This window comes from Triticum aestivum, chromosome 4B (genome assembly GCF_018294505.1).
Source record: "Triticum aestivum cultivar Chinese Spring chromosome 4B, IWGSC CS RefSeq v2.1, whole genome shotgun sequence".
NCBI lineage: Eukaryota > Viridiplantae > Streptophyta > Magnoliopsida > Poales > Poaceae > Triticum > Triticum aestivum.
The window spans coordinates 655,749,908-655,758,335 of record NC_057804.1 but is presented as its reverse complement, the minus strand read 5'-3'; the positions used below and the strand labels follow the sequence as shown (position 1 = coordinate 655,758,335).

The following is an 8,428-nucleotide window of genomic DNA, read 5'->3' as shown; positions in this document are numbered from 1 at the left end:
AATATAATTATTTTATATATACTACAAGATAGAGACTGAGGATGGCCAAAACTGCAATATAGGACAATCTATTACAAGATAGTCAAGTGAATATGTTAAATTTCCAATTAACATACACTAGCATTTGCTTATTATTTTTCAATCTGTAAGAGGGGCTGAAACAATATTAATTCTAGCCGTGCAAAAGTTAAAACTTTGATGGTTGGTAGTCTTTTAAAGCTGACTTACAATTGCATTCAGCACAACATTGGTGTAACATTTCTTTTTCTTGCTGTAGTGGCACTCCTTGAACAAATCCACTACAGTTAGTTCTTTATCCTTGTAGTTGTCTCCCTGAAAACAACAGATATGAAGGTAAGGGAGCATCATATACATACACTACATGGAAGCAATCCAAAAACACCTTTTAACAGGGCACACATACATCTTGCACATCCACAGCCACATGTTTGACTTACCACATTTCCACAGTGTACAGGGTAGCTGCGCGATCGAGTAGTTTGGTGGAACTTAACTTGAGCTCGATTAGCTTTGTTAATTTGAGATGACCCCTATATCAAGAGACCAAATACATGTAAGGCACAGTCTCTAGATTAGCATGTAGAAGGCGAGATCGGTCTGCAGGAAGAGACATACCATCTATTTGGGATCCTTCCAGCTTTCCACCAGCTCATTCCACTAGTCATCAGTCATCAAGGGGACCAGAGAAGTTCTCCTCACCAAATTGGATGCGTGAGGATCAAAATACTCTTTCTTGAGCATGTATCGTTGTTGGCGAGTTGCGCGTTTCAGCATTTTTGTGCAAGCCTTCCTAACTGGCACCGCCTCTAGGTCCATCTGAAACTTGTTCTAGTAAGATAAAAAAACATGGGTAAGTCATGATGGCACATAGACAAATAGCAGAAGATTGACGGGTTCCTAGCAATTTGAGGGAGAAAGTCCAGCATTATGTAACTACACCAACTTCTCCTACAAAGTTCCTGAAGATCCCATCTCTGACATTTCCATTTGGGTCCTTGTAATCCTTCCAGTGCTTAAACACAGGCATATGGTGTCTGACTGTGACATTGCATTTGGTTGCAAAGTTTGCAGCCAGAAGAGGTGTCTCTGGCTGTAAGCTTCCTTCTAGAATGAGAAGCGGCAGTTTGCCCTGCCGACGTCGAGTGATCCTTTCCAGGCCTTTTCCCAAATTGGGCCCCCTTTCCCTTGGATCCTCATAGGATTGTGGACCTATAGAGAAGGTAAAATCAAGGATGGTATTAATCTCACAAGAAGGCCAAGACAATATACTAGTAACCGATGGCAGCAGCAATTAAGGCGAAACAGTGTAAAGCGGCGACAAGAGAAGCTAATGATGTATGCACTAAGAGTTGATCTGTCAAGCTTCATTATGGTTTATATCAAGTATATTTAAGAAGCATTTTGTGATTGTACTTTCTTCGACCTTGTAACTCGCATATTAGTTGGGATTCCGCGAGAACTCTCTTAGGAGGCTGAGGCTTGACTCCACCAGGGGGCATGGCAGCACATCTTTTCTTACTAGATTCCTGACTGGTTTTTTTTACAATCCTTCAAGCCCTGATAGAAATGAAACCACTGTTTAATCAACAACATTTAACAAAAAAAATTGCTGCAATGACCAACAAGCAACATATCTAGCAATGACTAGATGGAGGAATCTAGCACCTTGGAGTTTGAGCTAGCAGCAGGTCTGGACTTAAATTCTTGCAATGCTTCTGTCTCATGTACTAAACTATCATCGACCGACTCTCCTTCACTGGGATCGTCCTCATTAAGATGGTACTCAGCTTCAGATTCATCGGTACTATTCTTGGGCCTTTTTTTAGGTGAAATGACAGTTTTGGCTGCATACAATGTTGATAATGCAGGAATTCTGAGTGCTTGGAGCCTTGAATTTTTTCCTTATGATACTTTTGAGGCGCAACTCGTCCATAGGATGTACCGGCGGTGGTTCTAAGATGAGTGAACACATGAACACAAATTACTATGTGCATAATATGTACTTAATAACAAAATACTGTTTTTATGTTTATGTATGGCTACAACCCTAATGAACCAGGAACACTAGCAATTGAAGTCGAGAACAATAAAAACACTATTACCACCTAGTAATTAGACATACATATGTAGTTGCAGCAATGTTGGATTATTACCTAATTTTCTTTCTGATTTTTCTGGTCATGTTTTGAATTTTATCTGGTTGGATAGGAATATGACAAATATACAGTCGTGTACAATTCTGAAAACCAACAAACACTATAATTTTGATCCTTATCTTATCTGCTCATATTTTACTAGATAACAAGAATCCAAGTACATTTTAGGTGCTTCAGGACTGCTGTACAAGTATGCAGTAGCTCAAGCTCTGGTTTCAGAAATGGTAGTTCTAGTTCAAAGCCATTGGCGCTGGGAAGGCAATCATGAGTTCATGTGAAGCTTCCCACCTTTTCTTTCATCTAAATCTGGAGTTTCTTTGGTTCTCAAGATTACCTAGCAAAGCTGTGACCAAGCTACAGGAAGAATAGATGGCCACTTGGAATATGTCAATTGAATGTTATGGCTGTAATCTAGGCTCATCTTGTAATCTAGAAAATTAGCTTCAATGATTCAACTTATTCAAATAGCAGACATGGAGTGGGTTAAGAAGATTATAGTAGTAGATGCAGGCAGTAGTCGGTCTACTAATCTTGGACGTGATGCCTATGTATTGATCATTGCCTGGATATCGTCATAATTATTTTAAGTTCTATCAATTGCCCAACAGTAATTTGTTCACCCACCGTTTGCTACTTTTCTCGAGAGAAGCCACTAGTGAAACCTATGGCCCCCGGGTCTTCTTTCTCATATATTTGTCTTGCGATCTACTTTTTTCTTGCGTTTATTTTCAGATCTATTAAACCAAAAAATATAAAAATATCTTGCTGCAATTTATTTGTTCTGCAGTCTATTTATCCTATCTACAAATTTACCTCACGTTAGTTGCCTATCTTGAGGCGTCGTACCCCGAAAGGGATTGACAACCCCTTTAACACGTCGGGTTGCGAGGTGTTGTTATTTGTGTTCAGGGGCTGTTTACGTTGTGTTTCTTGGTTCTCCTACTGGTTCGATAACATTGGTTTCATATCTAAGGGAAATACCTATCGCCGATGTGTTGCATCATCCCTTCCTCTTTGGGGAAATACCGACGTAGCTTCAAGTGACATCAGGTACCCGAGACCAACATCTACCATGGTTGTCGGCCGCAGCCAAGCAACAGACGTGTGCCACGCGCACCATTCGCGCCATCGCGGCCGCTGGAAACAAGATCCACCACACCTTGCACCTTGAAGCAGCTGCCATGTGTCGCCATAGGCCCTGAGCCGCGCCGACTACACCACCCACGCTCCCCGCGTGCCCGCGGCGAGCACCAGACTAGATCCGCTAGGAGCACCGCCGCCAGATCTGGGTGGAACCAGCAGCCACCGCGCCCATCACGGCTGCGACGAGCCTGTGCGCGCCCACGCCTCACTCCTTCCTGCAGCCACTGTAGCCCTCTGCCCATGCAGCCTTGCCGCGCGGACGCCGTCGTGCAGGCCCCTCTCGCGCCAGATCAGCGCCACTCCGCGCCCGACGCCGCCCAGTCACCCTGCCACTCCACCCAGCCACCTGTGGAGCCTCACCACTCACGTCCACCATCACCGCTTCCTCGCTGCGCTGCCCCGGACGCCAAGGCGCCGAGCTCCTTTGAAGCGGCCGGCCTGCGTCGTGGCACTCCAGATGGGAGGAGGAGAGAGCCTCGCCGCTGCTGAGCAGCACGGGCTTTGCTCGGCGACACATATCGGCGGCGGTGAGGGGGGAGGGGGCGGCAGGTCGTGGCGCTGGCGCTGGCGGCTAGGGTTCACCCCTAGTCGCCCGCGGGAGCGACCGAGGAGCGAGCGTATCCTCAGATCGTGACCGCACCCACCATGAGTTACTCTGATGAGTATAGATGCCATTACAAAGATAGTACCACATGTTGTATTGATGCCCATTGGAGATTTTTTTTGAGACACTAAAACATTGTTTCCCAGTGGTTTTCATCGATTTCCACCAAAACTTGGTTTTCATGTAATTTTCTATCGAGCAATGTTACATCCACGCAAAGCTACGTAAGGTTTACGTAATGCTGCTGATTTGGCAAATTTTAATTGGAAGAAGGGGAGGGAGGGGGCCCCACACCCATGAAAATCGGGGGGGGGGGGGGGGGAATTAGAGGGAAGGTTACGTAGGATCACGTAACAGGTTTCGTAGATGTAGTATTATTGTTTTCGATCCTTCTTCATCAAAAGAAAAGGAAAATGCATGCACAGCCCGGACATCTCAGATGATACAAAGACATGAATATCCCAGATGATATAAGCACATTGTTAGACAACTTCAACGTACTTTCATTCCACGTATTTATGCATGAATGTCTGGTACAGTATTAATTCCAACAACGCAACACGACACACTTTTATGATTACGCATGTACCTACCTAGTGAACACCGTTGCATGCATGCATGCACGAGACTCAGATATAATATGAACGGGAAGGCAAACTTGCAAAGAGCACATATATGTGTACGGTTGGTCGATCAGCGCGGGCAGGTGTAGGTGGATTCGCAGCGAATGTTGCACTGGTTGAGAAGGAGCACGACGTCGAGGTGGAGGCCGAGGATGCCGTCAAGGACGTCGCAGAGGCACGCGGCAGCTTGCAGGTCGGCCAACCCGTAGAGCAGTGGGCAGCACTCATTCGCAAACAAGCCGAGACTGAGAATTGGCAGGTTCAGCACATTGACGCACACTTGCAGATTCGGGCACGAGCCAGAGCTGGTTGATGGTGGTGGTGGCGACGGGGGGTACGCCGGTTGCGGTGGCGACGGCGGTGGTGGTGGCGGCGGCGGCGGAGACGGGGACGGGCAGTTGTATCCGCAACCGCGAACGGTGTAGACCATCAGTGCCATGGCAAGGAGCAGGAGGGCGAGCTTGGACGATGGCGGCGGCGCCATTGCTAGAGCTTTGATTGAGGAAGCTAGTCGCATGTGTATGTGATTGTACTGCTGTATGTTCGGGTTGTTTGGGTGGTATTTATAGCCGGATTGTACATGATGCAAGAGGTTGTGTACGTGTTGATGATCAGATCAGAATCAGATCGTGTACCCTCATGGATCGATGCTCTGACCCTATGTACGTAGTTTACAACAAGCCACGCGCTGCTTACAGTACATGTGCCCTCATGGCACTAGCTGGAATTGGCTGGTTTTTTTGCGGAGCACGCCACGGGCATGCATTGCTTGCTCTCATTATCTGTGAACGTACACTATAGACATATGCATGTGCAGACATCAACTAATTAGGTAGTAGCAGGCCAAGTCAACTATGTGCTCCTATATATAGCTGGTTATTGGCGCCTCTCCTCATATATATGTGGCACTAAATTGGTAGTTGCGTCCCTCAAGATCGGATGCTAAACAACCCTCATGCACACAAGTTGGCTCATTAGGCTAGTGGTTCTCATAGTAGACCAATTAATATGTGTTATATCACGGCCAATGGCTCCTCTACTCAAGCATGGCACACTATTATGATCTGGTATGATTTCATTTGGATTTACCCTCATGCATACAAGTTGACTAATTAGGTGTGCCGATACAACTCCCAAATCTTTACACTCCCCTCAATCACAACTAATCAGTTAACAAAGCTGTCTGTCTTAGCTGTTGTGCATCGTTCTGCTTCGTCAGCACATCCATCACTTGATCGTTGGTTGACACGGACCAAATTTCCAAGGCCTTACGAGCCACCCTTAATTTCATCTCATTCACTAATTCGATAGATTTGCAAAGTACGGAATTTGCTTCTTCACTCATCATTTGTCTAGGTTGAGGAGATTTTTGAGTTAAAAACTGAAAGGAGGGAGTATATGAAATTTCATCTCCTTCACTGGCCCATGACGTATTATTGGTTACTCATTGCCAACTGAAGGTATTTGTCCCAAAAACTACCCCCTTCTTATAAAAGAACCTACCATTTTTGTTCTAAAAATTTCTTAAAAACTATCGCTTTTGCATAGTTACCGGTTTAGACAAATTAAACGTGTTTATGAGAGGAGAGACCCACCCATCACGCTGTCATGACTGGATAGTCAACTCCGTTTATTTGGACCAGCACCTAAGGCATGCATTATGATATGTGGGACCGTTATCATATGTGGGCCCACATGTCAGTCACTATGTGACAAACCCAGTCCAGCAGCTCCTGGAAGTGCTCGTCGGTGGTCGTCGACCTAATCGACTCGCGCATCATTGACGCGATCTCAGGGAGCGGCCGCCGCTGGATCGCGTCTGTGCTCGCATCGGCCACCGCAAATGCCGTGACGTAGCCGACGTAGTTGCGCCTGGTTTCCTCCGGCGCGGTGGTGCGACGTCGTCGCCCGTTCACCCACGAGCCCATGCGGCAACTCTGGTCCGACAAGCCCACGGTGGCGGCGAACACCTTCCATAGGTATGCAGACACCGCCTCAACGTGGCTCGCTCCGTGCTCCCCGTCGCCGGTCGCCTGCACGTGCGGCATGGCGAGGTCCCGCTCCTCGACGTAGTAGGTGCGGCAGACCAAGGAACCCCCGGCCATGAGGGCGTTGACGAGACGCTTGCTCACCAGCGGCATGAACAACTCGCCCACCGAAGGGCCGTACGACGGCGTGGTGCGACGGCGGAACAAGTATCAGTCAAAGTTCGGGGTGGCAACGATCGTCCTGGCCCGCGTGAGCTCAGAGCATGCGTCTACGATCATGCACAGCGTGCACCCATCCGCGAGGCCGTGGTTAGTGCTCCGGGTCCAGGCCACAATGAACCAGCCGCAGGCGAACGGCACCCGCTGCACCGACAGCGCGGCGCCCGCGTCGTACTGGACGGGGATGCCGACCCTCGCCAGCGACGCGTCCATGTCGCCGAAGTCCAGGCTGCCTAGCGCCACGCCGACCTCAACGACGACGAGCTCCGCGCCCTGGTTGTCGCAGTGCACCTCTGGGAGCCATGTCCGCGGGTTGGCCACGATGCGGCCTGCGAGCGGAAAAAAGTGGTCCAGCAGGGGCGACAACTTGCCCTCGAAGGCGGCGACGACGTTGACGAAGCCACCGCTGGCGGAGGGCCCCATCGAGAGCGGCATTGGGTAATACCAATGTTTAAATAGCGGGCTATGAAAAATAGCGATGGGCCTTCGAATCAGCTATAGCGGAGGTATAGCGGACTATTTATGAAGACGACTATTTAGCAGAACTCTGCTGAAAAGGCTATAACGGAGTATAGCCGACTATTTAAAACTATGGATAATACAGCAGGTCGAGGTTGGAGACGGGAAGCACGGCGCCGGGCCGTGTGACGGAGGCCTTGACGATACTCCTGCAGGTCACTCGAACACGCAAAGAAACTGACCTGCTGTCTCTGAGATACGTTTTCCCTTCCATGCCCTGAAGTACTATATATACAAATGTTGCAGTAGGAGTTAACCTTGAAAATTCCAAAGTCAGCGTGGAATCTTTTGTACTGGCTGGAGCAGCGCTTTGGATGCCAAAATGATAATATACACAAATATATCACCAGATCGAAGATGCATGCATTCTTAGAAGGAAAAAAGATGCATGTTAACATGATTCCACGCCGATATGTATGCATATGTTATTGATTTTCTAATGCTTTTAGTTGACATCAGCTATCAACAAATGAGTATAACTTTTGTCATCTATTCTTTTTCCTTTTGCTTTCTTCTTCTTAATTTGTTGATGGTACCATATAGTACACTTGACAGGGTGTGCTTGAATTGGCGTCTGTATTTTTCTCTGTCTTCATCAGCTTGGGAAGGCGGTAACGCAAAGGTGAGAGGCGAGAGCAGGGTGGGGCGATAACCCCCACGGATGATAAAGTCGCATTTCAAAATTTTCCCTGATATTTGAAACACCGGGATCTGGAGCCTTTGGTCCCACCGCAGCTGTTGACCCTGGTCAGGCATCAGCGGTGAGCATGTTCTCGTGTCATACTTGTACAAAGTTTCGTCGTTCATGTAGCAGAGCATCTTGTCGCCATCGTCAGCCCAGGCGCTCCATGGCCTGAAGATGTAGAAAGGTTCCTTGATGTGGAAGTTATAGCGCAGATCCCATTGTGGAGGCTTGTCATCCTTCGGCAGTGACATGACCCAAAAGTGGGGGCCCACGTAACAGACGTGTTTGACGAAGCACAACTGGCCGTCGAGCTCGAAGGCACCCATTAGCCGCTTGGCATAGTCGAGAGTCTCATGCTCTGGGAGACGGTACGTGCAGTATGTCTCAGTAAGCACATCGACTACCAACACTCGCTTCCAACCTATCGTCACCACATACAGCTTGCCGTCGATCAGCAGTGGCGGCCAAGT

At 48.0% G+C, this 8,428-nt stretch overlaps 1 pseudogene; it reads right to left on the bottom strand.

Moving 5' to 3' along the window:
* Window positions 1–6,195: 6,195 nt before the first annotated feature.
* LOC123089681 (coniferyl alcohol acyltransferase-like) lies at window positions 6,196–7,094 on the bottom strand (annotated as a pseudogene).
* Window positions 7,095–8,428: the final 1,334 nt, after the last annotated feature.